Source organism: Podarcis vaucheri (genome assembly GCF_965113315.1).
Source record: "Podarcis vaucheri genome assembly, chromosome: 7".
In the NCBI taxonomy this organism is placed as follows: domain Eukaryota; kingdom Metazoa; phylum Chordata; class Lepidosauria; order Squamata; family Lacertidae; genus Podarcis; species Podarcis vaucheri.
This window is the reverse complement of record NC_138765.1, coordinates 75,139,755-75,163,402: the sequence shown is the minus strand read 5'-3', so window position 1 is coordinate 75,163,402 and position 23,648 is coordinate 75,139,755. Positions and strand designations below refer to the sequence as shown.

Here is a 23,648-nt window from a genome sequence, read left to right as displayed (position 1 = left end):
CCCAAGTGGAGAGAGAGGCCCTGTGGAATTCAGGTCCTGCTTGGAGGCTTCCCACTGGGGCAACTGGTTGGCCAATGAGAGAACAGGTTGCTGGACTAGATGGGCTCTTCTTACATTCTCAAGGTCTATAACTATTGCGATCAAATCATTTTTCCCAACTGCTTCTTCCACCTCTTTGGAGACCTCAAAGCTCCAACTTTCCTTGCTGCTGAAAGAATGGAATACCAGTTCAAGGCATTGATGATGATGATGATGATGATGTATTATTTATACCCCACCCATCTGGCTGGGTTTCCTCAGCCACTCTGGGTGGCTCCTAACAGAATACAGTGGTACCTCGGGTTACATACGCTTCAGGTTACAGACTCTGCTAACCCAAAAATAGCACCTCAGGTTAAGAACTTTGCTTCAGGATGAGAACAGAAATCGTGCTCCAGTGGCGCGGCAGCAGCAGGAGGCCCCATTAGCTAAAGTGGTGCTTCAGGTTAAGAACAGTTTCAGGTTAAGAACAGACCTCCGGAACGAATTAAGTACTTAACCCGAGGTACCACTGTATAAAAAATAAATAAAACATCAAACATTAAAAACTTCCCTAAACAGGGCTACTTTCATATGTCTTCTAAAAGTCAGATGGTTGTTTATTTCCTTGATATCTGATGGGAGGGAATTTCACAGGGCGGGCGCCTCCGAGAAGGCCCTCTGCCTGGTTTCCTGTAGCTTCACTTCTCGCAGGGAGGGAACTGCCAGAAGGCCCTCGGAGCGGGACCTCAGTGTCTGGGCTGAATGATGGGGGTGGAGACGCTCCTTCAGGCATTGAGGAACTTGAACTTGAGGATCCAGCAGTATTGCCAAGGCACCTCGATCCACACACCGGGAATAGGGAGCCGAGGGCCTTCTTTTGAATCCGATCTTTTAAAGCCTGAAGACCACAGTCCCTTTGGGGCAACCTTCCAGGGGCCTCAGGCCAGTGGTGGGCGGGGTCAGAGGCAAAGGTGGACGGAGCAACGGATGCAATATTAATCTTTGTGCAGTAGGCTAGCTTCTTCCCATCCACCCCTCTCCATCCTACATCTCAGATCCACTAACATTCCTCAGATGAAAATAGGGACATTCTATTCGACATCAGTGTCCCCCCACCCACCCTATGCATCTTCCTTCGCAGAGGCCAGGGAAGGGGGTGCAGAGACAGAGCAAAGCAAGTCGGAGTCGAGACTTTCTTAGGAACATTCAAGTGACCTGGATCTTTTCTTCTTTTTTAAATAATTTTTTAATTAAAAATTTAAACAGAACATATTATCTTAAAACATATCATCCTTAATTCCCTCCCCCCATTTCCCCCCTCCCCCTCCCTCCCATAAAACAACCCATCCTCCCCACCCCACCCTGACTTCCCTCAGTTCCAATCTCTGGTTTCTCTATGAATGCTATTCTCCGCATGTAACAGATTTGTATAGATCCTTAATTTGTCTAGCTGTTTGTTATCAATAAAAAGTTTGTGATTGTTTATTCCAAACCTGCAAAGGAGTCCAATTCACTTTGTTGTGTCTTTAAGTACTTTGTAGGGACGCAGGTGGCGCTGTGGGTTAAACCACAGAGCCTAGGACTTGCCGATCAGAAGGTCGGCAGTTCGAATCCCTGCGACGGGGTGAGCTCCCGTTGCTCGGTCCCTGCTCCTGCCAACCAGGCAGTTCGAAAGCACGTCAAAGTGCAAGTAGATAAATAGGTACCGCTCCGGTGGGAAGGTAAACAGCATTTCTGTGTGCTGCTCTGGTTCGCCAGAAGCAGCTTAGTCATGCTGGCCACATGACCCGGAAGCTGTATGCCGGCTCCCTCAGCCAATAAAGTGAGATGAGCGCCGCAACCCCAGAGTCGGTCACAACTGGACCTAATGGTCAGGGGTTCCTTTACCTTTTTTAAAAGGTTCCCATTCATCTTTAAAGTCACAGTTATCTTTGTCCCGTAGTTTATGTGTCATTTTTGCCAATTCTGCATAGTCCATCAATTTCTCTTGCCATACTTCTTTCGTCGGAGTTTCCTCAGTCTTCCATCCTTGTGCTATTAGGACTCTCACTGCCGTCGTCGCATACATGAGGATGCTTTTCAGCTTCTTTGGCAGGTCTTTCCCTACAATCCCTAACAAAAAGGCTTCAAGTTTTTTGACAAATGTTAGATGGAACATTTTCTTCAATTCATTGTATATCATTTCCCAATTTTTTTTAATCACGTTACAATCCCACCACATATGATAAAAAGTCCCTTCCTTTTCCTTACACTTCCAACATATATTTGAGCTAGTTTTGTACGTTTTCCCTAGCTGCACTGGTGTCATATACCATCTATACATCATCTTCATATAATTCTCCCTCAGCAAAGAACAATCAAGAGACCTGGATCTTGTTTGCATAAAAACAGGAAGCGTTGTTTAATGAGTGGGGAGGTGGGTGAAGGAGCAGGAGCCATAGATCTAAGAAATGTGTTAGAGGGACACACGGATCTGATCTTCCAGTAACATGTTGAAACACTGTCTTGAAGGGAAGGCCCCTTGGGAATTCAGGACTCTGTGTGACAAACTGAGAAGCCGTGACGGTCCCTGTCAGATAGGGAGTCTTGGAAGGTTGCATCTGGTTCCCAGGCTTGGGGTTCCTCCTCTCTGCTATACAGAGATGGCCTTACCCTCGAGCTGCAGTTAGCAATCAGTGGGTTTGGCGTACAGCAGGAAATCTTCCTGCTCAAATCAGCAGGAGCTTCACGAGACCACGAGGTGGAGTGGAGTTGTGGACTCTCACGGGGCCTTTTGGCCACATCAGATTTTGCCATGCGCAGGGACAAGGAATTCTTTAAAGGTTGCACATTCCAACCAGATTATCTGCCTTCGCTGGATGAGACATCCCTGGGTTATGTTTAAATTGTGAATCAGAGGAATGGGATGCTAAAACCTTTCGGTGACTCAGGAACATGTTATATACATTCCCCATCTTTGCAAAATCAATCCGGCAAACATACCCTCACTCCCACCCCGTCTAAATCAGACCCCTTTTGAGCTTGCTGCTTTTTTCTTTCTTTTTTCCACAAATTTCTCTTAAAGACTTGGGATAAACAGCTTTTACGGAAAGAGATTTCTTCTTCAGAAGCCCAGCTCACTAACAATTCTATTAATTTATTTGGATGTGATTGAAGCGTACGTACATAGCATCCAACTACCTGTTTTAAGGGACACGGGTGGCGCTGTGGGTTAAACCACAGAGCCTAGGACTTGCCGATCAGAAAGTCGGCGGTTCGAATCCCCGCAACAGGGTGCGCTCCCGTTGCTCGGTCCCTGCTCCTGCCAACCTAGCAGTTTGAAAGCACGTCAAAGTGCAAGTAGATAAATAGGTACCGCTCCGGCGGGAAGATAAACGGCATTTCCATGCGCTGCTCTGGTTCGCCAGAAGCGGCTTAGTCATGCTGGCCACATGACCTGGAAGCTGTACACCGGCTCCCTCGGCCAATAAAGTGAGATGTGCACCGCAACCCCAGAGTTGGTCACGACTGGACCTAATGGTCAGAGGTCCCTTTACCTTTTACCTGTTTTAACCCATAACCCAATTTAGTGGTTCATCACATCGGACAGTAGCCTGCACATCGCATCGGACAGTAGCCTGCAGATTATATGTTCTCTACACCTCCTGGTTATCTATTCCAGCTGTCCGTGACCCTTTGATTCTAGCCCTTCCCTTCCCCCAGAAAAACATTTCCAAGAAACCATGCCAGTCCACTTTGCTTAGACTAACAAGCTATCCACAGCCTTGGAGAAGCAAAGTGGGAGATGAAATGAGGAATAAACACTCCTGGTGAGATAACCTCTTTGAGATTTTTTCTTTGCAACCATTGATGCAAAAGGTTTTCTGTGTGCACATACAAGGTTTTCGTCCCCCTCAGTAGCAACTGATTAGCCAAGCGGAGGAATGTGAGGGAGGCTGTTTTGCATAGCGGCTCCCAGAGACAGAGAAACAATACTATAGAGAGGAGGTTTTTTTCTAGGTGCCAAGAGGTATTTAACTCTTTCCTGTTTGGAGTTCACCCTTTGGGCTAAACAGGGAGATGGAGGACTTCAACTCCCTCCTGCCCCGGCCAGCATGCCTAGTGGTCAGGGACAGTGGTAGGCAACAGGGGTTGTTAGATGACAACTGGAGAGATGGGGAAAATTTGTTCCCGCGCACCTTTTAATGGGAAATGATTTAATTCGCACTTCTTGAAATGATACATAAACCAGAATGAAGCCACTCTTCCAAACTTGCACGTCTCTGAATTTTGCGATGCAGTTCACAAACCAAGGGATGTGTACAAAAATTCTTATTCTAGGGTAAAGCATGCTTGAAAATAACTGACAGAAATGCCTCACGTTAAGGAAAATTGCCCTCCAATATGAGTATGTTGGATAAAGCTTGCCTACGAAAATGTATATACAGTGGTACCTTGGGTTACATACGCTTCAGGTTACAGATGCTTCAGGTTACAGACTCCGCTAACCCAGAAATTGTACCTCAGGTTAAGAACTTTGCTTCAGGATGGGAACAGAAATCGTGCTCCGGAGGCGCAGTGGCAGCGAGGGCCCCATTCGCTAAAGTGATGCTTCAGGTTAAGAACAGTTTCAGGTTAAGAACGGACCTCCAGAACGAATTAAGTTCTTAACCCGAGGTACCACTGTACCACTAAAATGCTGTTGAATTTTTGTGAGGACTTTTGTTTTTAAAAAATTAAAATGGCAAACTAATGTAGAAATGTGGAACAACTGAATTTAAGATGGGGGGGGATGAGGAATTGAGGCCCCATCATGAAACAGCTATGGCTTCCCCCAAGGAATCCTGGGAAGTGTAGTTTGTTGAGTTGTTAGAAGGCCCCTGTTGCCCATCTATCAGAGTTCCCTGGGAAGAAGCAGTGACTGTTAAACCACTCTGGGAACTGTAATTCCCAGGGAACTCTGGGAATTGTAGTTCTGTGAGCTGAATAGGGGCCTTAACAACTCTCAGCATCAAGCAACAGTTCCCAGGATCCTTTGGGGGATGCCGCACCCATTTAAAGTGCTATCACAGTGCTTTAAATGTATGGTGTGATTGCAGCCTGAAGGAAACCGAAATGGACAAGTTTGCCCACTCTGAACTGTGGCGATCCTTTGAGTAGCCGTGCTTAGTTGTCTGCGTAGGATAAAGATAAGTGGTTGATCCACAGTGTACCATTGACATGCATCACCTGCACACTGAAAGCTCATGACTCCCCGCAAAGAATTCTGGGAACTGTTGGTTGTTAAGGCTGTTTGGAATTGTAAGTCGGGGGGGGGGGAGAACCCCCAACTCCCAGGGTCCCTTGGGGGAAGTCACATGCTTGAAATGTGCATTGAATGCACTTTAACTGTAAGGTGTGAACGTGTGCTAAAAAAAGAGACCCTTTTGTACACTCTCGCCTGCCGTGTTTTGACGCCGTGCTTGTCCCAAACCAGCAAACAATTCGCTTTGCAGCTCGAGGGGAGAAATAACTGTTTTGCTTCTCTTCCTTTCATGCTTGAGGTTCTGTTTACGGCTCCTTTAAAAATCTCCCCCAGAGTTTCAGACACTGAACAAAAAAGCCACCGCCTGCAATCTTCCTTTTTGTGTGTGCCTGTTGTTTGTTTGATGGCTTCAAGGATGTCTGGCGAGAACACAAAAACCAAGTGCCTTGTCTTGGAAAGAGCTTTTTTCCTTTTCTTTTCTTTTCACCGTTCAGTCTCCAGACGAGTTAAGTAGCATTGGGGAAGTCTCTTTCTTTTCCGAGCCAAGAAAGCATTTAGATGCTTAGTTCTTGCAAAACATAAAATCCCGATTGGATCTGAGGCGAGAGGAGAACGCTTCCAGGGAGCAACTGCTCTTTCTCAAAGGCAAGACAGTCTGAGCTGCTACTGCCATTGAAGAGGAAGGAGATTGCCACCTGCTATGCTCCTGGATTTCATGGCGAGAGGCGTTAGCTTCAAGGGAGGCACTGCTCTCTATTAAGGGCAAGAGAGCCAGAACCACCCCTAACATCATCTGTAACTTTTAATAATAATAATAATAATAATAATAATAATAACAATTTATTATTTACACCCCGCCCATCTGGCTGGGTTTCCCCAGCCACTCTGGGCGGCTTCCAACAAAGATTACAAATACATTAAAATGTCACACATTAAAAACTTCCCTGAACAGGGCTGTCTTCAGATGTCTTCTAAATGTTAGGTAGTTGTTTAATCTCTTTGACATCTGATGCGAGGGCGTTCCACAGGGCGGGCGCCACCACTGAGAAGGCCCTCTGCCTGGTTCCCTGTAGCTTTGCTTGACGCAATGAGGGAACCGCCAGAAGGCCCTCAGCGCTGGACCTCAGCATCCGGGCTGAATGATGGGGTGGAGACGCTCCTTCAGGTATACTGGGCCGAGGCCATTTAGGGCTTTAAAGGTCAGCACCAACACTTTGAATTGTGCTCGGAAACATACTGGGAGCCCAATGTAGGTCTTTCAAGACCAGTGTTATGTGGTCTAGGCAGCCGCCCCCAGTCACCAGTCTAGCTGCCGCATTCTGGATTAGTTGTAGTTTCCAGGTCACCTTCAAAGGTAGCCCCACGTAGAGTGCATTGCAGTAGTCCAAGCAAGAGATAACTAGAGCATGCACCACTCTGGCGAGACAGTCTCCGGGCAGGTAGGGTCTCAGCCTGCATACTAGGTGGAGCTGGTAGACAGCTGCTCTGGATACAGAATTGACCTGCGCCTCCAGTGTGGTGTAGTGGTTAAGAGTGGTAGTCACGTAATCTGGGTAACCGGGTTCGCGTCTCCGCTCCTCCACATGCAGCTGCTGGGTGACTTTGGGCCAGTCACACTTCTTTGAAGTCTCTCAGCCCCACTCACCTCACAGAGTGTTTGTTGTGGGGGAGGAAGGGAAAGGAGATTGTTAGCCGCTTTGAGACTCCTGAAGGGTAGTGAAAGGCGGGATATCAAATCCAAACTCTTCTTCTTCTCTTCTTCTTCTTCTTCCATGGACAGCTGTGAGTCCAAAATGACCCTCTGCCTGGTTCCCTGTAGCTTTGTGTGTGTAATCCAGAGCAAGGGCAGTAAAGTTGTTTTCAATCACACCAAAACAGCTGAGTGAACCAGGACAAATAAGGTGGTGGTGGTGGGAGCTTTCCTTCAGAGAACATTTGAGGTGTTCCCTCTTCCCGTCAAAAATGTATTCCCGGAGAACTCCTCCAAAAACAAGCAAACATCCCATTGCAGAAGAAATCCAATTTGTACCTTTTCTCTTCAGGAAGTTGAAACGACACCGTCTAAGCCAGTGACCCTCACCGTTTCTGGTGGCGGTCGGTTCCGCAAGTTAACTCACCTTCCTTGTTGTAGCTGACTCTTGACCTGCTTCCTTAGGTTATCCCCTAACACCAGTTAGGGACAAAGGGATAACTGCGGGATGAAAGGGAAGGGAGGCCAGAAATGGGGCCAATTTTCTCTTTGGACAGGTGCCTTTCTTTAGCATTAGTCATTGCCATGAATATATATATGTATGTTTGTATATACACATACATATGATATATAATGACTTAACAGGCTGTGTGCCATTCATGTGCTTTTCTCTCCATAGTTTACATTTGGGGCTTGGAACGGCTAGTGTTTGCTTAGCATTTAAATGGCATCATTAATTCCAGCGCTGAGTCCCAGGCTGGATCTCTTCTCCCTCCCTTTCTCTTTCTCCCTCGGCCTCTGTGTGTGCGCGCTGTGCAGTAAGTAACTCCTCCATCCCCTCCATCTCCATCCATCAAACGTTGCTCATGAAAATGCTGTCACGGACAGGCCTCCGGCCAGAACCGAGCGCTGTAATGAAAACACCATTCTTCTCCGCTCAGAACCTTGCCTCCCTCTGGTGCCTGGCTGATGCATTGGCTCTGACTGAACTCGCTTTCCAGCTCAGATTGGGGGGGGAACCTGCCATGACGAGCGAGAGGCGACAAGACAAAAGTTCGTAAAAACCAGGCGTAGGGTAAACTTGAATCTCCCTTTCTCCTGGCGCCAGAACTCACAGGCACCCGAAGAAGCTGAACGCTGGAAGATTCAGGGCAGGCAAAAGAAAGCCCTTCTTCACACACCATGTGAAACTGTGGAACTCAGTCCCACAAGAGAAGCAGTGATGGCCGCCAACTTGGACAGCTTTAAAAGACAAATTCATGCGGGAGAAGGCGCTCAACGGCTACCAGCCATGATGGCTATAATGCTGAGGCAGGAATGCTCCTGTATGTCAGGATTCAGCTACGTTAGAAAGAAACAGCCATTTGAAGGTGCTATAAACATGCAACACCAGATGGCGCCAGAGAGCAGGAAATTTTAAACCACGATTTTCCATAAAGATTTTTTTTCTTTTGCTATAACAATCTAATTTTTTTAATTTATAGCGGGGTTTTCATGTGTTTAGATCCACCCCCAGTTGCTGGAGAAATATCGATTTACATTGTCCAAGCTACTCATTTTCCTAATCTTAATTCAGTTTTCCACATTGCCACAGAAATTTGTGGGGGTTTTTAAAAATAAAAAAAAGTCATGGAAATTCATTAGCATTTTAGTGCCAATTTATGACAATTAACATATTTTTGTATGCAGTTTCAACTAATATACATACACCTCTGCAAGCAATCTCCCTGAATACAATGCACTTTTGCATGTTATTTCCATTAATATAATGCATGTTTATGCCTGCTTTACTCTAACGTATGCATTCTTGCACAAATGACTGGAAGGTGCATTGCAACATTTGGAGGAGCGTGCATTTTAAAAGATCGCTGCGTTGCACTTCACACATTGTTGCAAGACATGTGAGTTTTGGTAGGTTTGCCTTTAAAATGTGAACATAATCTAATTTCCCCAATCTCAACATCTCAAGGGTTAATGTGTGTGTGTGTATCCAGAATACTCATTAAGGTGTGTTATTTTTTTTTTTTTTGTCCTGTTCAAGACTTGAACAGAACAAAAGATACAGCACAGCTTAGTAATTATAACTCACTTCCAGGAGGTTCTTCTTCCCTCCCCCGCCATCCCAAAAGTAGCCCATCAGTAAGAGAACAATTATAAACCTGTGAAGCCATGTAATTAAATAAGCCGTGAGTGCTTTTCCCGTAATTAGCTTCCCTGTTATTATGGGGGTGGTAGTGTCATCCGTTTTCAGAGACTTCTTATATGCTGGATTTCAGCCAACCCATTTCCATATACCGTATTTTTCGTCCTATAAGGCGCACCGGCCCATAGGACGCACCTCATTGTTTTGGGGGGGGGAAATGAATTTTAAAAAATTATTTCCCTCCCCCAGCCCTGGCTGCCGCCCCAAGCCTTGCGCTCACCTGCCCGAAGCAGGGGAAGCCCTCCGGAGGGCTTCCCCTGCTTCGGGCGAGCGTCAGCAAGCCTCGCGCTCCTGGCAGGAGGTCCCACCGGGTGCGCGAGGCTTGGGGCGGCAGCCTGTCACCCGAAGCACGGGGAGCCCTCGGGAGGGCTCCCCCTGCTTCGGGCGAGTGTCTGCAAGCCTCGCGCACCCGGCAGGAGGTCCCACCGGGTGCACGAGGCTTGGGGCGGCAGCCTGTCGCCCGAAGCACGGGGAGCCCTCCGGAGGGCTTCCCCTGCTTCGGGCGAGCGTCAGCAAGCCTTGCGCTCCCGTCAGGAGGTCCCGCCGGGTGCGCGAGGCTTGCAGACACTCGCCCGAAGCAGGGGAAGCCCTCCCGAGGGCTCCCCGTGCTTCGGGTGACAGGCTGCCGCCCCAAGCCTCGCGCACCCAGTGGGACCTCCTGCCGGGCGCGTGAGGCTTGCAGGCATTCGCCCCATAAGACGCACCCCGATTTCCCCTTCATTTTTGGAGGGGAAAAAGTGCGTCTTATGGGGCGAAAAATACGGTACTACACAGCCTTTGCTTTAGCTCAGTGTTCCTCAGCCTTGGGTCCCCAGATGTGGATGGACCACAAAGCCCATCATCCACAGACACTTTAGCCTGATACTCAGTGATGATGGGAGTTGGAGTCCACACTCACCTAGGGACCTAAGTTTGAAGAACATTGTTTCAGCTTGAAGTCAAGGCTCCTTGTTTTGAGTCCATTGGCTGCTTTGGTTCACCTTCCCATCAGCAGTTTCTTCTGTTATTTTTTATATGGCCATATGTTAGTTTGTATATACGTTCAGTGCTTTTCTTTGGGGGGTGCTGGTACTGAGTACCCTTGAGTACCCCAGAAAGAAAAAAGCACTGCAAATGTTTTATGATAAAAGCAATAAAAATTATAAAAGTTGTGTGGTGTGTGGGGGTGGGGGTTTAGGCTGTACGATAGACATCCCTTCCGCTCCAAATCATTTTTATTTGATTTTACAAATATGAATTTATAACCATACCAAATACACATCCGTATAAAGAGATTACTCTGAATCTAGGGACTTCCCCGCATCCCCTCCCTGGCTCCTATTGTCCACAACTGAATATTATTTCGTAATATATATTTTGTGTCTATCCATATTCTCCATAGTATTCATTACATTACAAGTGAGATTAAAATCCTGCTAAAGTTTTCATCTGCTTACGGTGGTCTCCTAAATAAATTGTAAACTTTCCCCATTCTTTCTTGAATTTTTTGTCTACTTGGTCTCTGAGTTCCCTGGTCAGTTTTGCCATTTCAGTGTAGTCCATTAGCTTAGTTTGCCATTCCTCTCTGGTAGGGACTCTTTCATCTTTCCATATCTGGGCTAGTAGCATCCGTGCTGTTGTTGTCATGTACATAGTCTTTTCTGTTCCTTTGGGTACCTATAATTCCTAAGAGAAAGGCTTCTGTTGTTGTTGGGGTTTTTACACAAGTTATGATAGCCATCCCTTCCAATTCCTGGATCCAGCAAGGGTTAAAATCTAATGGTGGATCCCATTGTTGAATTGTATAGAATATAAATATAAATTTTTATTTATACCCCGCCCTTCCCGGTTCAAAAACCAGGCTCAGGGCGGCTAACAACAAATTTAAAACACTTAATTATAAAAGCAGTATAAAATACAGCATAAAAACATGAATAACAATAAAATTCAGAAATCAATTTAGGGGAAATAAGCATTAGATAATCCCCAAGTCTAGCTGGCTGAATTGGTCCTACTTGGGCCAGCGAGGAGGCCAGGGGAGAATTAGCTGTGGGGTCTCAGAGCGGCTGATCTTCATAAAAGGGGAGGGGGAGGGAAGAGAAGGGAAGGGAAATAAAAGATCAGGCTGAATTCAAATTAAAGGCCAGGCAGAATAGCTCTGTGTTACAGGCCCAATGGAAGGAGGTTAAATCCTGAAGGGCCCTAGTCTCATGGGACAGAGCATTCCACCAGGTCGGAGCCATCACTGAAAAGGCCCTGGCCCTGGTGGAGGATAGCCTGACTTCCTTAGGGCCCAGGACCTCTAAACTATGGTTGTTCATGGACCTTAAGGTCCTCTGCGGGGCATACCAGGAGATGCAGTCCCATAGATACGAGGGCCCTAAGTCACAGGTCATTTGTACAAGAAAGGAAGTTGCTTGGTGCCAGAGGGCAAATGGGAGGGGCCCCTCCCTCACTTGGCTGGTAGTTTTAAAGTCAATAGCCAGCATAGGCTAGAAGCAGGCAGAAGTCTGAGAGTGAGGGCCATGCTTGATTTCTGCTTGAATCCAAGGCTGTTGCTATGGGAGAAGCAAGACCTTCTGGGGTGCCAATGCTGTGAGCCCCTGCATCATAGGCTCAGGTTGTAAAAGGTAAAAAAGGTAATGGACCCCTGGATGGTTAAGTCCAATGAAAGGTGACTATGGGATTGTGGCGCTCATCTCAGGCCGAGGGAGCTGGCGTTTGTCCACAGACAGCTTTCCGGGTCATGTGGCCAGCATGACTAAACCACTTCTGGCGCAACAGAAACACCATGATGGAAACAAGAGCACACAGAAACACCATTTACCTTCCTGCCACAATAGGACCTGTTTATCTGCTTGCAGTGGCGTGCTTTTGAACTGCTAGGTTGGCAGGAGCTGGGACCAAACAACGGGAGCTCACTCCATTGTGGAGATTCGAACCATCGATCTTCTGATCAGCAAGCCCAAGAGGCTCAGTGGTTTAGACCACAGTGCCACCCTCATCAGGTTGTATAGGTGTGTAAATAAACTATAGCGCATAAAGACACCACAGACTCTGTTGTCCCTCATTCCAAGGAAACCAAACCCTGGGTAAATACCTGGAACCTGTGAAATCTCACACTGCTTTGAGATTGGAGTGGCATACAACAATATATAAAAGCTATGCTGTGAGTGAAACACACACACACACACACACAGAGAGAGAGAGAGAGAGAGAGAGCGGTACCTCGGGTTACAGATGCTTCAGGTTACAGACGCTTCAGGTTACAGACTCTGCTAACCCAGAAATAGTTGCTCGGGTTAAGAACTTTGCTTCAGGAGGAGAACAGAAATCGTGCAGCCGCGGCACAGCGGCAGCAGGAGGCCCCATTAGCTAAAGTGGTGCTTCAGGTTAAGAACAGTTTCAGGTTAAGAACAGACCTCCAGACCAAATTAAGTACTTAACCCGAGGTTCCACTGTCTGTCTGTGTGTATAGTGTCCATCCTGAATTTACCAACATTCAGCTTCTTTGTATATTCACAAATTCTAGTGTTATGAGAAAGGGAGAAAATATTCCCTCTGTCCACTTTCACCACGCAAGGCATCTAGTCTAGCATCTCTTTCTCATAGTGGTCAACTGGATGGTCCTCTGAGAAGACCAAAAGTGGGGCCTGAGTGCTCCTGTGCTCTCCCCACTTGTGATTCCCAGCAATTGGCATTCAAAGGCACTTTTCTCTGTTAATACGCTCCCTCTAGTTATCTTCCGCCCCCCCAAACCCTGCTGCATTTATTCTCCCCGCCCCCCCCCCTCTGGAGGCTGTGTCTCCAAGCAGTTCTGGGAACCCATGGCATGAACTACTGGCCTCATAAATACCGTATTTGGAGAATAACAAGCAGCCCACAAGTAGGTGAAACTCTCCTTCCTTGCCAACCTGTGTCCTTGTGTTTTATCAGAGATCTGGCTTCTTGTTTCGCTGCTGAAGTAAACAAAAGCTCCCTTGAGATCTTCACGCTCGCAGGCTGTTTTGTAGCAAAAAAAAAGGAGTGGGGCCCACTCTCTCCGCAAGCTGCGTCATTTGTAAGGGGGTGGATGGAATAGCTCCTTCACCTCATTGACATTTCCTTTGGGGGCCAAAAATGACCCAGAGAGGCTCAAGAACAACAGATGCTTATGAGCAAAAGAAGCATGAATTGTCTGGCTTCTCCTTTGTGGGTGAGGTGGGGGCACCCAAAATTTCCCCTTCCCTGACAAAAGAATGGGAAACATTTTTCCACTATGACATGGGTGAAAGTCAAGGTTCTTGGTAAAAGGCGAAAGATTTATACGATCTGAAGAGAAACCAGAGTATTAGACAAACTAACAGGAATTAGACAAACTAACAGGAAGGATCCGAGACCGGCGGGACCAGAGGTTTACCGAAGACTGGACTAAATTTACTGAGTATTTGAAAAGTATTTGTGATGATCAGATTACGTTTGTAGGACTACAAAAAGTTCTGTGAGGAGTAATTTAAGAAATATTGTAAAAATGGAAAGGGAGAAATGATTTGTTAGAAAAGGTAAAGGCAATATTAAGTTAAGAATTGCAGGAGAAATAATCAAGACGGAAGGCTATCAGAGATGCTGAAGGAAGTCCAAACAAGGACATATGTATAATAATCTGTGTGGTATGTCTTAAAAAATTTTGTATGTAAAAATAATCAAAAATATTTTTTTAAAAAAAGAAAGTCAAGGTTCTTGGGAAGTTTGTGGTTTTGCGTTCAACATTGGTCTTACACAGAGCATACCCACTGAAATGAATGGGCACGGCCAACTTGAGCCCATTTACACACGTAAATAACTTCTTCTGTCTCTCTAGCCCCAACATCAGCTTTAAGAGAACCCGTTTGTGGCAGACATTGCTTCCCGATTCAGATTGCCTTGAACCCTCTCTGGAGACATAGACTTAAATGCCCCATTCAGGGGAAGCGAAGGAAGTCACAGTAGCCTCTCTGAAGGTACTCTATTTTAAACTTTTTGCAAGACTCCTTCCTTCTCAGCTGGGCTTCTGGCTTGGCCAAAGGAAACACAGAAACTGTGTTGCATGCATCCCTCTGGGGCTGGTTTGAAAGTGAGCGAACAGAGTCTGAAAAAGGAACTGGGCATGCCAGCCTAATAAAGAAAAGTTCCAGGGTGGCAGCAGAAAGCAAACTAAAAATGCTTTTGCAGTTCGTCAAAACTATCTAGCAATATCAAGTTATAGGAAAACTGGTGATATTAACAGTAATCCTTCTAGTTGGTTAATTGGTTCGGCAACTTCCATGCACATGATGAGGGATGCTAATTATTTCCCCCAAGAGTTAGGTAAAGAGACCCCTGACCATTAGGTCCAGTCGTGGCTGACTCTGGGGTTGCGGTGCTCATCTCACTTTACTGGCCGAGGGAGCCGGTGTATAGCTTCCGGGTCATGTGGCCAGTATGACTAAGCCAAACCAGAGCAGCACATGGAAACGCCGTTTACCTTCCCACCTATTTATCTACTTGCACTTTGAGGTGCTTTCGAACTGCTAGGTTGGCAGGAGCTGGGACCGAGCAACGGGAGCTCACCAATCACGGGGATTCGAACCACTGACCTTCTGATCGGCAAGCCCGAGGCTCTGTGGTTTAACCCACAGTGCCACCCATGTCCCAAGAGTTAAATGATAGCTAAACAGAGGCAGCGACGACAGGAGATTCAGGTGAGGGTCAGATGCCTTGTCAATCCCAGCAGGTATATAAGAGGACGACCCGGCCTGCGGCCAGGCCACAGTTTTACTAGAAAACCAGAGGTTAAACTTTCCAGCCCCAGGAGGAGCATGGGGAGTGTTTGTGTGACACACCTACACCCTGCAGTTGACACACTAATGTGTCATGACACACATTTTGGAAAGCTCTGCTCTAGACCTCTCTCCCTGGTCCTAGGTGACTACCCAAATCAAGAGTCCCACTCCAAGCCACATTGCTGACTGGCTCTCCTTTGCACCTCACCTTGTGTGTTCCTGCCTGGTTGAAATGTGTCCTGAGAATACCTCTTGCTCATTCGGATGGAGGATAGAGAGGGGCGTGTGAGCGTGTGTAGAAACTTGCCTCCTGTACTAAGGTGAAATCTGCATTCCTTCCTCCACCCGTCTCCTCCTCAGGTGCCGCTCGCCACTGGCATGCGGCCCTCAGAAAGTCGCCCAGAAGCAAATGCAGCAGCCCTTGTGCTGGAAAACGTTCTCCCACCTGGAGTCATGGAGAAGAGTGGGGAAAGACAGAGGAAGTTCCCATCAGATCCAAAAGAAAACAAAACAAAAGCCTTGGCCTCGGATAGCCCAAGAAGTTGAGCCTCAGATGCCCTGGAATCTTGGCTCTGATCTAATGGAGTTTCTGAAGCGTGAGGGGAACTTGGCTGTGCCTGAACAAGCGAGGCTCACCTGAGTCAGGTGCCTGCCTTTAGTCTTCAGCGCCACAGCCGCACACACCCCTTGTCCCCGGAGGGGATTTACCTCATGCGGTTTCCATGACGCTCCCTGCTCGGGCCTGGGCTCACAACCCATGTGCCTTTGGCTTGGCTGCTGAGGAACAAGTTGGCCATTCTATTTTCATCCTGGCTGGGTCACAGCCCTGCTAAGTGGAGCAGGCAGGAGAAAGGGGAGAGGGCATGGAAAGGGGACCTTTTGCCCAGCCAAGGTCACACAGGGCATAGAGTTTCTGTGGCGTCTGAGCTCTGGTTTCCCAAGGGCATTACGTGGTCAGCTTCCAGAGCCTCCCTCTTCTGAGCAGAGCAATGACCCTGGAGGAGCTGCTCTTCATTATGGCCAAGCACGTACCTGCTGTTTAGCCACTCTCTTTGCATGCAGAAGATCCCAGGTTCAATCTCATGAATAACCAGGGCTGGGGGGAAATTCATACCCCAAACCCTGGAGAGTTACCACACAATAGAGAACTAGGTAGGCCAAGGATCTGACTCGATATACTTAATTTTTATTTCACAAGATTTATATGCTGCTTGATTGTACAGTGGTACCTCGGGTTACATACGCTTCGGGTTACAGACACTTCAGGTTACAGACTCCGCTAACGCAGAAATAGTACCTCAGGTTAAGAACTTTGCTTTAGGATAAGAACAGAAATCGTGCTCTGGCGGCACAGCGGCAGCAGGAGGCCCCATTAGCTAAAGTGGTGCTTCAGGTTAAGAACAGTTTCAGGTTAAGAATGGACCTCCAGACCAAATGAAGTACTTAACCCGAGGTACCAGTGTGTGTGTGTGTGTGTGTGTGTGTGTGTGTGTAGTGTCTATCCTGAATTTACCAACATTCAGCTTCTTTGTTCATTCTCTGGAATGAATTAAGTTCTTAACCCGAGGTACCACTGTAGTAAAAACCTTGAAGCAGCATACAAAAAGATAAAACGACGAAATCAAGAAAAAATGACCACAATGCTTGAAAAGTATCCAGAAGTTAAAATACTAAAACCAGTTTAAATTACCTCTACTTTCTAAGCATCTGGGGAGGCTTGCAGAAACAATCTTTTTAGCAGGCGCCAAAAAGAGTACAGGGAAGGCACTCAATCAGCAGGGAGTTCCAAAGTGCCAGTGCTGCCACCCTAACCAATCAGATTCTTACATGTGGCATCTTCCTGTGTTTCCTATACAGTGGTGCCTCGCAAGACGAAATCAATCCGTTCCGCGAGTCTCTTCGTCTTGCGGTTTTTTCATCTTGCGAAGCACGGCTATTAGCGGCTTATCAGCTTATCGGCTATTAGCGGCTTAACAGCTTAGCGGCTATTAACGGCATAGCGGCTTAGTGGCTATTAGCGGCTTAGCGGCTTTAAGAAAAAGGAAACAAACTCGCAAGAACTCGCAAGACGTTTCGTCTTGCGAAGCAAGCCCATAGGGAAATTCATCTTGCGGAACGACTAAAAAACCAGAAAACTCTTTCGTCTTGCGCGTTTTTCATCTTGCGAGGCATTCGTCTTGCGAGGCACCACTGTACTCAGTGGGACTGGTAGGGCAGAAAGCAGACCCAAATGATAGGCAGGGCGGGGCTAATGAATTCTAGTTTTGTCCCCATCCTCCTCCCTGTCGGTGATCATTAGGACTGGTAGGGCATAAAGGCAGGAGGCCAACAGTAGGTGGCACTACAGCCAATGACTGGCAGAGCCAAGTATTTCTAGTCCCCCCTCCTCTACAAGGGCAACACTGAGGCTGAGGAGGAGGAAGCTGGCAGCCAAGGCCAGCCTTTGAACTGGGTGTTAGTAAGAAAGCAGGCCAGTGAGGACGGACTGAGGGCAGACTGAAATTGCTGGGGCAGTGCCCCTTCTGCCCTAACGGACCAGCCTTCACTGCCGGCACCATAGAAATGAGAGAGCAGAGCAGGCAGGGAATGAAAGGAAACACTAACAGTGAACTGTGGTTGGCCTACACATTTGGGAGCTCTGAAAACTGTTGGAGTGCTAAACCATGGTTAGGGAAATCCATGGTTTGCTTTGTTTTTTGAACTAAGCCTTTAGACAGCATCTTATAAAGCAGAGACATCACCTTGCCAACAAAGGTCCGTATAGTTAAAGCTATGGTTTTCCCAGTAGCGATGTATGGAAGTGAGAGCTGGACCATAAAGAAGGCTGATCGCCGAAGAATTGATGCTTTTGAATTATGGTGCTGGAGGAGACTCTTGAGAGTCCCATGGACTGCAAGAAGATCAAACCTCTCCATTCTGAAGGAAATCAGCCCTGAGTGGTCACTGGAAGGACAGATCCTGAAGCTGAGGCTCCAATACTTTGGCCACCTCATGAGAAGAGAAGACTCCATGGAAAAGACCCTGATGTTGGGAAAGATGGAGGGCACAAGGAGAAGGGGACGACAGAGGACGAGATGGTTGGACAGTGTTCTCGAAGCTACCAGCATGAGTTTGACCAAACTGCGGGAGGCAGTGGAAGACAGGAGTGCCTGGCGTTCTCTGGTCCATGGGGCAACGAAGAGTCGGACACGACTAAACGACTAAACAACAGATCTTTTCTGCCATTATTATGATGACTTGTTGGTTCCCTGACAGCCACCACCAACATTTGAGCCTCACAGCTAGCTTGGTTGCATGACATGGGAAGGCAGAGTTCAAGCAGCATTCCTGAGCCCACTTCACAGCTGACCATCAGTCAATCAAGGCATCCGTTTACATTCTTACGGCCCTGGTGCTGAGAAACATTTGCTCAAAAACGGGGAGCCTCTTGCCAAGAATGAAGTGACACGCAGGAAACATTTCCTGTCGAGAGAGCCTCGGTGCTCATCAGCCCGGCAATTAAAACACGCAGATGTTCACAGCCTCGAGAAATTACGAGATGGACCCTGCCACAATGAAATGCGAAACCAGCTTTGATTTTCACAAGGGGGTTTCCAGCATCAGATCGAGGTCAAGGCTGGGACTGAACATGGTGCCCTTCTCACTCTGCCTTCCCTGAGCCAACCCTGCTTTGGTAGGCTGGCATCCTTCCAGCCTTGCAAAGCTGCTCAGGGCTGACGTCACTTCGGTGGCCAAGGCTGGGCTGGCGTGTGGCGGGCTCCCAGCCATGGTGAAGGCATGTTCTGCCACTGGACGGAAGTGCTCTAGGATCCTGCTGGAGCCCTTTGGGTACCTTCTTGCCTGCATTTGAAAAGACAATGTGAGTGCAGGGGTGGTGGTGGGCAAATTTTGGCCTGGCACATGGCGCCATAGCATTTTTTTCAGGCAAGAATGCAGTGGGCATTTTGAGTGCCCCCCCAAAGCTCTTTTTGGGAAGACTGCGATCTTGCACAGCTCCCCCAATGCACATCTTTGGGTTCCGTGTGAGATTTTGCCCCGAGAAAAGCACTTTTTTAACGGCAAGAGCAAGGCGCAGGTCATGTGACTTGCCCAGGGGCACGTCCCGGAAGACGCATATCCCAGTTTTGGACGGCATGCCGTAGTACCCAAATCCATCACTGCTTGGGGATCCTCTCTGGGAACCTAATGCGGAGGCAAGACTGTTGGAGGGTTCATGGTGGGAGCCCCTTCACTCTGTGCTCAGGTATTTTTCTATGTGTGTAAATAAGACCATATATCCTGTTATAAGGAAAACTGCTCCCTTTTCCTTTATGGGGTATTCTGGACCCCGTATAGAGTCCTTAAGCGGATTCTTTATCGGTAAAAGAAAACAGAGGCCGACCAGAGAATATTGAGAAGCAAAGCGGCTAGTAAGCCTCATCTTTATTAAAAGAAATAAACTGTTGTAACAGGGTCTCCATTCACCGCGCACAGGGGGCGAGGAGAATCCTGAACAATGGTGTACAAGCCCTTATATAGACCTTTGAAATTGCCCACCCTGTAGCCCAAGACCAGCCCCCGAAATATCATACATACATCACAGAAGGAGGCGGTCCACAGCAGAAATCCTGTCTGCCAGGATACCTGACAATGGTCACTGATTGCTTTACCTGGGCAGCCTGGCTATCCTTTTGTGATGGTTAATGATTTAGTTCCTGAATCCAGGTCACAGGCTCACCCTATTCATACACAAATACACCCTTCAGACAGGATTTGCAATCAAAAAGACAATGGGAAGGCTTTCCCCATTTGCCCCCCCCTAACTGCAGAGGAATATTTGAGGTCATTGGGAGAGTCAAAATGGCTTCAGGATTGCTCTCCCATACTATTTCAGACACATAGTTCATATATTTAGATAATAATAATAATAATAATAATAATAATAATAATAAAAAAAAAAAATTTTATTTATATGCCGCCCTCCCCAGCCGAAGCCGGGCTCAGGGCGGCTAACAACAATCAAATAAACAATCAAATAATCATACATTCTAAAAATATTTCATTATAAAATTAGTTAAAATCAAATTGATGGCAACCGATTAAGCAAGATTTTGTGCAGGTTGCCAGAGGAGGGGGTCAGGCTGCGCCCTGACCAAAGGCCTGGCGGAACAACTCTGTCTTGCAGGCCCTGCGGAAAGATGTCAGGTCCCGCAGGGCCCTAGTCTCTTGTGACAGAGCATTCCACCAGGTTGGAGCCGCAGCCGAGAAGGCCCTGGCTCTAGTTGAGGCCAGCCTAACCTCTCTGAGGCCTGGGACCTTGAGGATGTTATTATTTGCTGACCGTAGGTTTCTCTGTGGGACATACCAGGAGAGGCGGTCCCGTAGGTACGAGGGTCCTAGGCCGTATAGGGCTTTAAAGGTTAAAACCAGCACCTTAAACCTGATCCTGTACTCCACCGGGAGCCAGTGCAGCTGGTATAATACTGGATGAATGTGCTCTCGCAGCGAAGACCCCATAAGGAGTCTCGCCGCGGCATTCTGCACCCGCTGGAGTTTCTGGGTCAGTCTCAAGGGCAGCCCCACGTAGAGCGAGTTACAATAATCCAGTCTGGAGGTGACCGTCGCATGGATCACAGTGGCTAGGTCAGGACGAGAGAGATAAGGGGCCAACTGCTTAGCTTGGCGGAGATGAAAAAATGCCGCCTTTGTTATAGCTGTAATCTGCGCCTCCATAGAGAGGGAGGTATCGAAGATTACACCCAAACTCTTAACGGCCGGTGCTGGCACTAATTGCACCCCCGCAAGAGATGGGAGTTGCCCCCTCAATCCCATATCGTCCCGCCCCAGCCAGAGGACCTCCGTCTTCGAAGGATTTAACTTCAACCGGCTCCCACGTAACCATCCAGCCACAGCTTCCAGACATCTGGTCAGTGTATCTGGGGCCGAGTCAGGATGGCCATCCATCAACAGATAGAGTTGGGTGTCATCGGCATACTGATGGCAACCCAGCCCAAAATTCCTGACAAGCTGGGCGAGGGGGCACATAAAGATGTTAAAAAGCATCGGGGAGAGAATTGCACCCTGAGGCACTCCACACACCAAGGAGTGGCGTGATGACAATTCCCCCCCAAGCGCCACCCTCTGTCCCCGACCAGAGAGAAACGAGCGCAGCCATTGAAGGACTGTGCCCTGGATCCCCACGTCGGCAAGGCGGTGATCCAGGAGTTCGTGATCGACCATGTCAAAGGCTGCTGACAGATCTAGAAGAATCAGCAGCCCCGACCCGCCTCGATCCAGCTGCCTGCGGAGATCATCTGTTAGGGCGACCAGAGCCGTCTCGGTCCCATGACCAGCGCGGAAGCCGGACTGGAATGGATCCAAAGCCGATGTTTCATCCAGAAACCTACCAAGCTGTTCAGCAACCGCTCTCTCAATCACCTTACCCAGGAATGGAAGATTAGAGACCGGGCGGTAATTGGATAGATCTGAGGGATCTAATGATGTTTTCTTTAAGAGCGGACGCACCACCGCCTCCTTCAGTTCCCCTGGGAATATCCCGGTGCCAAGGGACAAATTGATGATATCCCCCAGGGGGCCCCGCACCTCGTCTGGACACGCTCTAATCAGCCAGGACGGGCACGGGTCAAGAGGACAGGTGGTGGGCTTTCCAGCTTGGAGGAATCTGTCCACATCGGCTGGAGATATCCGGTCAAAGTGGTCCAATACTGGACCCGAGGACAGTCGAGGGGCCTCCAGTTCCTTTATTGTATCCAAATTGGCAGGGAGGTCATGGCGGAGCAACAGGACCTTCTCCGCAAAAAAGCTCGCAAATGCCTCACAGCTGTGTGTCAAATTGTTGTTTAAATTTGGCTGTCCTTCAAGGGACGTTAAAGACCGAATTATATTAAATAATTGTGCCGGGCGAGAGCTAGCGGATGCAATGGAGGCCGAGAAGTAAGATTTCTTAGCGGCCTTCACTGCCATCTCATAGGTTTTCATAAAAACCCTATAAGATGTTCTTGAGGCTCCGTCACGGGCACCCCGCCATACTCGCTCTAGCCGTCTGAGGTCCCGCTTCATTTTCCGAAGCTCCTCGGTAAACCAGGGAGCCCGGTTTCTGCGGGGTCGCAGAGGGCGCTTAGGTGCGATCTCATCGATGGCTGCCAGGAGCTGGGTATTCCAGCCCTCAACAAGCTCAGTCAATGAGTCGCCAGGGGGAGTAAGGTCCCGCAAGGCTTGACGGAGTCTATCCGGGTCCATCAGCCTCTGCGGGCGAGCCCAAATCGGCTCGCCACCTAAGCAGGGTGGGGGTGGAAAGTCAATCCTGGCTTTCAGAGCGTAGTGATCAGACCATGGCACCTTCATTGAAGGACACATGATCACATCTATACCGGCGCCAAAGATCAAATCCAGCGTGTGGCCTGCTTGATGTGTGGGGCCCGAAACAAACTGGGAGAGCCCTAGTGTCGCCATGGAAGACACCAGGTCCAGAGCCTGTGAGGAGGGAGTGGCATCAGCATGGAAGTTGAAATCTCCCAATACCAATAGGTTAGGGAACTCCAAGGCCCAGCCGGCCACCGCCTCCAGCAGGCCTGACAGGGTGGCTGCTGGTGCGCTAGGTGGCCGGTACACCAGCCAGACAGCCAAGCTCTCCTCGGAGCCCCACACTAGGCCAACACATTCAATGCCGGGGATCGATGGCGATGGTAGAGCCCTGAAAGAACAATCTTCCCGGATTAATACTGCCACCCCTCCCCCCCCGGCCCACAGTCCGTGACTGGTGGAGGACGGAGAAACCCGGGGGCGCCATCTCTCGTAAGGTAACAGTTACCCCTTCGCGCACCCAGGTCTCCGTCACACAAGCCAGGTTGACTCCCTGCGAGATAAAGAAATCACGCAGGGTAGCGGTTTTGTTGCCTATAGACCTGGCATTGCACAACACCAGTGAAGGAGGTGAGTAATCCTTGCTCACCCTACCCTCGTCTCTCGGGATGGGGCGCAGATTGGAAGGGGTACGAGCATATCCGTATCTCGATCCCCTTCGCCTATAACATCTGCCCCCACCGCCATACCTCCCTCGCCCCTCCACGGTAGCAATCCCAGGCCTCATACTAACCTCCATTTACAAAATAATAAACAAAACAACCAAAAACAATTATGCCCAAACAAAACCAATCCCCACCCCACTGAATGTTCAACCCAAAAAACAAAACAAGACAGAACAAACAAAAATACATAGATAAAAACCACCATTCACGGTGGTACAACAAAGTAAACAATAAAAGCACCTTTAAACACCTTAAAATATATATAAACATCTTTAACATTTGCAGCAGATAATGAAATAATATAATATTATAAAAAACAACAACCCCCACTTAAGGTGCTGCAAATTAAAAGCAATTAAAACATTTAAAACTATTTTGTCCATTGCTGCCGGTAGCTGCTCTGTCCTCTAAACTGTAGTGGTAGTGCAGGCCCCGCCCCCCTAGGCCGGATGGAGTTGGCAGGAGAGGGAGCGGTCCTCCCAGCACTCGCAAAGCAGCAACAGCAGCCGTGTCCCGGAAGCCTCTCTCTGGCCTCTTATGCTGTGGCGATGAGTGCAGGCCCCGCCCCCCTAGGCCGGATGGAATTGGCAGGAGAGGGAGCGGTCTTCCCAGCACTCGCAAAGCAGCAACAGCAGCCGTGTCCCGGAAGCCTCTCTCTGGCCTCTTATGCTGTGGCGATGAGTGCAGGCCCCGCCCCCCTAGGCCGGATGGAGTTGGCAGGAGA

At 48.4% G+C, this 23,648-nt stretch overlaps 1 protein-coding gene across 2 annotated transcripts in view; it reads left to right on the top strand.

Moving 5' to 3' along the window:
* The window catches only part of TMEM278 (transmembrane protein 278), a 109,371-nt gene that overhangs the window by 66,931 nt on the left and 18,792 nt on the right, over nt 1-23,648 (top strand). The window contains exon 3 of one of the 2 annotated variants that reach the window (XR_014221513.1): nt 1,571-2,226. The exons of the other annotated variant lie outside the window; for it this stretch is intronic. The gene's annotated coding sequence lies outside the window, so the exon portion shown is untranslated. Of the gene's footprint in view, nt 1-1,570; nt 2,227-23,648 lie in introns of those variants that run through there. 2 annotated transcript variants of the gene reach the window in all.